Source organism: Arachis hypogaea, chromosome 11, assembly GCF_003086295.3.
Source record: "Arachis hypogaea cultivar Tifrunner chromosome 11, arahy.Tifrunner.gnm2.J5K5, whole genome shotgun sequence".
Classification (NCBI taxonomy): Eukaryota; Viridiplantae; Streptophyta; class Magnoliopsida; order Fabales; family Fabaceae; genus Arachis; species Arachis hypogaea.
In genome coordinates this window covers 100482864-100488863 of record NC_092046.1, presented here as the reverse complement: position 1 = coordinate 100488863, position 6000 = coordinate 100482864, and the positions used below count along the sequence as shown (strand labels likewise).

The window sequence follows — 6000 nt, the reverse complement described above, 5'->3', positions numbered from 1 at the left end:
TGTGCTTCTTCCATTACATTACATTCTTTATCTCCCCCTCTTTTCTTCCACTCACAAAGGGATCCCTATACTGTGGTTTAAAGGATCCATATTATTATTATTATTTTTTTCTGTGCCCTCTTCTTTGTTATATGAGCAGGATCAAGGATAAGAACATTCTTGTGGAAGCAGATCCAGAACCTGAAAGGACTCTGAAGAGAAAATTAAGAGAAGTTAAATTACAACAGTCCAGAGATAACCTTTCAGAAATTTTTGAACAGGAAGAGGAGATGGCAGCCGAAAATAATAATAATGTAAGGAAGATGCTTGGTGACTTTACTGCACCTAATTCCAATTTACATGGAAGAAGCATCTCCATTCCTGCCATTGGAGCAAACAACTTTGAGCTGAAACCTCAATTAGTTTCTCTGATGCAGCAGAACTGCAAGTTTCATGGACTTCCATCTGAAGATCCTTTTTAGTTCTTAACTGAATTCTTGTAGATATGTGATACTGTTAAGACTAATGGAGTAGATCCTGAAGTCTACAGGCTCATGCTTTTCCCTTTTGCTATAAGAGACAGAGCTAGATTATGGTTGGATTCTCAACCCAAAGACAGCCTGAACTCTTGGGATAAGCTGGTCACGGCTTTCTTAGCCAAGTATTTTCCTCCTCAAAAGCTGAGCAAGCTTAGAGCTAATGTTCAAACCTTCAGACAGAAAGAAGGTGAATCCCTCTATGAAGCTTGGGAAAGATACAAACAGTTGACCAAAAAGTGTCCTTCTGATATGCTTTCAGAATGGACCATCCTGGATATATTCTATGATGGTTTATCTGAGCTATCAAAAACGTCACTGGACACTTCTGCAGGTGGATCCATTCACCTAAAGAAAATGCCTGCAGAAGCTCAAGAACTCATTGACATGGTTGCTAATAACCAGTTCATGTACACTTCTGAAAGGAATCCTGTGAATAATGGGACGCCCATGAAGAAGGGAGTTCTTGAAGTTGATACTATGAATGCCATATTGGCTCAGAATAAAATATTGACTCAGCAAGTCAATATGATCTCTCAGAGTCTGCATGGAATGCAAGCTGCATCCAACAGTACTCAAGAGGCTTCTTATGAAGAAGAAGCTTATGATCCTGAGAACCCTGCAATAGCAGAGGTGAATTACTTAGGTGAACCTTATGGAAACACCTATAACTCATCATGGAGAAATCATCCAAATTTCTCATGGAAGGATCAAAAGCCTCAACAAGGCTTTAATAATGGTGGAAGAAACAGGTTTAACAATAATAAACCTTTTCCATCATCCACTCAGCAACAGACAGAGAACTCTGAACAAAATTCTTCTAATTTAGCAAATCTAGTCTCTGATCTATCCAAGGCCACTGTGAGTTTCATGAATGAAACCAGGTCTTCCATTAGAAATTTGGAAGCACAAGTGGGCCAGCTGAGTAAAAGGATCACTGAAATCCCTCCCAGTACTCTCCCAAGCAATACAGAAGAGTACCCAAAAGGAGAGTGCAAGGCCATTGACATAAGCACCATGGCCGAACCTACAAGGGGAGTGGAGGACGTGAATCCCAAGGAGGAAGACCTCCTGGGATGTCCAGTGATCAATAAGGAGCTTCCCTCTGAGGAACCAAAGGACTCTGAGGCTCATCTAGAGACCATAGAGATTCCATTGAACCTCCTTATGCCCTTCATGAGCTCTGATGAGTATTCCTCTTCTGAAGAGAATGAGGATGTTACTGAAGAGCAAACTGCCAAGTTCCTTGGTGCAATCATGAAGCTGAATGCCAAATTATTTGGCATTGATACTTGGGAAGACGAACCTCCCTTGTTCATCAATGAACTAAGTGATCTGGATCAACTGACATTGCCTCAGAAGAGACAGGATCCTGGAAAGTTCATAATACCTTGTACCATAGGCACCATGATCTTTAAGGCTCTGTGTGACCTTGGTTCAGGGATAAACCTCATGCCCCTCTCTGTAATAGAGAAACTGGGAATCTATGGGGTGCAAGCTGCTAAAATCTCATTAGAGATGGCAGACAATTCAAGAAAATAGGCATATGGACAAGTAGAGGATGTATTAGTAAAGGTTGAAGGCCTTTACATCCCTGCTGATTTCATAGTCCTGGATACTGGAAAGGAAGAGGATGAATCCATCATCCTAGGAAGACCTTTCCTGGCCACAGCAAGAGCTGTGATTGATGTTGACAGAGGTGAACTAGTCCTTCAATGGAATGAGGACTCCCTTGTGTTTAAAACTCAAGGATCTCCCTCTGCAACCATGGAGAGGAAGCATGAAAAGCTTCTCTCAAAGCAGAGTCAAACAAAGCCCCCACAGTCAAACTCTAAGTTTGGTGTTGGGAGGCCACAACCAAACTCTAAGTTTGGTGTTGAACTCCCATATCCAAACTCTAAGTTTGGTGTTGGAGAGTTTCAACAATGCTCTGAACATCTGTGAGGCTCCATGAGAGCCCACTGTCAAGCTATTGACATTAAAGAAGCGCTTGTTGGGAGGCAACCCAATTTTTATTTATCTAACTATATTTTTCTTAGTTATATGTCTTTGTAGGTTCATGATCATGTGGAGTCACAAAATAAATATAAAAATTGAAAACGGAATCAAAAACAGCAGAAGAAAAATCACACCTTTGAGGAGCATCTGCCTGGCGTTCAACGCCAGAACAGAGCATGGTTCTAGCGCTGAACGCCCAAAATGGGCAGCATCCTGGCGCTGAACGCCCAGAACAAGCATGGTTCTGGCTTCAACGCCAGAAATGGCAACAAATGGGCGTTGAACGCCCAAAATGGGCACCAACCTGGCGTTGAACGCCCAGAGTTGTGTGCAAGGGCATTTTACATGCCTAAATTGGTGCAGGGATGTAAATGCCTTGACACCTCAAGATCTGTGGACACCACAGGATCATCTCCGGATCTGTGAATCCCACAAGATCTCCACCCACCTCACCCTCCCTCTCTCCATTCATGATCATCCCTTCTGTTCTCCATTCACCACTCACATCCATACACACATCCCTCCATCTCCTCCATATCTTCTTCTTTTTCTTCTATTCTTTCTTCTATTGCTCGAGGGCGAGCAACATTCTAAGTTTGGTGTGGTAAAAGCATAATCTTTTTGTTTTTCCATTACCATTGATGGCACCTAAGGCCAGAGAAACCTCTAGAAAGAGGAAAGGGAAGACAAAAGCTTCCATCAAGGGTCTATAGCTCAGTGGTAGAACATTTGACTGCAAATCAAGAGATCCCTGAGATACCTCAGGGGATACATTTTCTTCCACACAATTATTGGAAGCAACTAAGGGTGGAACATAAAGAGCACTCCATCATCCTTCATAAAATTAGAGAAGATCAAAAAGCAATGAGGGAGAAGCAACAAAGACAAGGAAGAGACATAGAAGAGCTCAAGGACATCATTGGTTCCTCAAGAAGGAAACGTCACCATCACTAAGGTGGATTCATTCCTTGTTCTTATTTCTTCTGTTTTTCGTTTTCTATGTTATGTGCTTATCTATGTTTGTGTCTTCATTACATGATCATTAGTAGTTAGTAACTTTGTCTTAAAGTTATGAATGTCCTACGAATCCATCACCTCTCTTAAAGAAAAAATGTTTTAATTCAACAGTGCATATGTCTTTTGAAATTGTTGTTTAAGAATGTTAAATATGTTGGCTCTTGAAAGAATGATGACTAGGAGACATGTTATTTGATAATCTGAAAAATCATAAAAATGATTCTTGAAGCAAGAAAAAGCAGCAAGGAACAAAGCTTGCAGAAAAAAAAATAGGCAAAAAAAAAATTTAGAAAGAAAAAGCAAGCAGAAAAAGCCAAAAGCTCTTAAAACCAAGAGGCAAGAGCAAAAAGCCAATAACCCTTAAAATCAAAAGGCAAGGGCAAATAAAAAGGATCCCAAGGGTTTGAGCATCAGTGGATAGAGGGGCCTAAAGGAATAAAATCCTGGTCTAAGCGGCTAAACCAAGCTGTCCCTAACCATGTGCTTGTGGCGTGTAGGTGTCAAGTGAAAACTTGAGACTGAGCGGTTAAAGTCAAGGTCCAAAGCAAAAAAAAAAAGAGTGTGCTTAAGAACCCTGAACACCTCTAATTGGGGACTTTAGCAAAGCTGAGTCACAATCTGAAAAGGTTCACCCAATTATGTGTCTATGGCATTTATGTATCCGGTGGTAATACTGGAAAACAAAGTGCTTAGGGCCACGGCCAAGACTCATAAAATAGTTGTGTTCAAGAATCATCATACTGAACTAGGAGAATCAATAACACTATCTGAACTCTGAGTTCCTATAGATGCCAATCATTCTGAACCTCAATGGATAGAGTGAGATGCCAAAACTATTCAAGAGGCAAAAAGCTATAAGTCCCGCTCATTTAATTGGAGTTATGTTTCATTGATAGTTTGAAATTTATAGTATATTCTCTTCTTTTTATCCTATTTGATTTTCAGTTGCTTGGGGACAAGCAACAATTTAAGTTTGGTGTTGTGATGAGCGGATAATTTATACGCTTTTTGGCATTGTTTTTAGTATATTTTTAGTAGAATCTAGTTACTTTTAGGGATGTTTTTAATAGATTTTATGTTAAATTCACATTTCTGGACTTTACTATGAGTTTGTCTGTTTTTCTATGATTTCAGGTATTTTCTGGCTGAAACTGAGGGACTTGAGAGCAGAAATCAGATTCAGAGGTTGAAGAAGGACTGCTGATGCTGTTGGATTCTGACCTCCCTACACTCAAAGTGGATTTTCTGGAGCTACAGAACTCTAAATGGCGCGCTTCCAATTGCGTTGGAAAGTAGACATCTAGGGATTTCCAGCAATATATAATAGTTTATGCTTTGGCCAACAATAAACGACGTAAACTGGCGTTCAACGCCAGCTTTCTGCCCAAATCTGGCGTCTAGCGCCAGAAAAGGAGCCAAAATCAGAGTTGAACGCCCAAACTGGCACAAATACTGGCGTTCAACTCCAAGAAGGACCTCTAAACGTGCAACACTCAAGCTCAGCCCAAGCACACACCAAGTGGGCCCCGGAAGTGGATTTATGCATCAATTACTTACTTCTGTAAACCCTAGTAGCTAGTTTATTATAAATAGGGCCTTTCACTATTGTATTAGACATCTTTTGATCATCTTAGGATCTTAGGATAATCTTTGGATTATATTTTGATCTATTGATCACGTTTTGGGGGCTGGCCATCTCGGCCATGCCTGGACCTTCACTTATGTATTTTCAACGGTAGAGTTTCTACACTCCATAGATTAAGGTGTGGAGCTCTGCTGTTCCTCAAAGATTAATGCAAAGTACTACTGTTTTCTATTCAATTCATCTTATTTCGCTTCTAAGATATTCATTCGCACTTCAACCTGAATGTGATGAACGTGACAATCATCATCATTCCCTATGAACGCGTGCCTGACAACCACTTCCGTTCTACCTTCGACTGAATGAGTATCTCTTAGATCTCCTAACCAGAATCTTCGTGGTGTAAGCTAGAATGATGGCGGCATCCAAGAGAATCTGGAAGGTCTAAACCTTGTATGTGGCATTCCGAGTAGGATTCAATGATTGGATGACTGTGACGAGCTCCAAACTCGCGATTGCGGGGTGTTAGTGACAAACGCAAAAGGATAGTAAATCCTATTCCAGCATGATCGAGAACCGACAGATGAATAGCCGTGCCGTGACAGGGTGCGTTGATCATTTTCACTGAGAGGATAAGATGAAGCTATTGACAAGGGTGATGCCTCCAGACGATTAGCCGTGCCGTGACAGGGCATTGGATCATTTTCCCGAGAGATGACCGAAAGTAGCCGTTGACAATGGTGATGTATCACATAAAGCCAGCCATGGAAAGGAGTAAGACTGATTGGATGAAGATAGCAGAAAAGCAGAGGTTCAGAGGAACCAAAGCATCTCCATTCCCTTATCTGAAATTCTCACCAATGAATTACATAAGTATTTCTATCCCTA

The 6000-nt window shown here is 41.0% G+C and overlaps 1 non-coding gene across 1 annotated transcript; it reads right to left on the bottom strand.

Annotated features, from left to right (window-relative positions):
* Positions 1-665: 665 nt before the first annotated feature.
* Positions 666-773, bottom strand: LOC112724154 (small nucleolar RNA R71). Its single transcript, XR_003163332.1, has one exon. It is a non-coding gene; the product is annotated as a small nucleolar RNA R71 (small nucleolar RNA).
* Between the last annotated feature and the right edge of the window lie 5227 nt (positions 774-6000).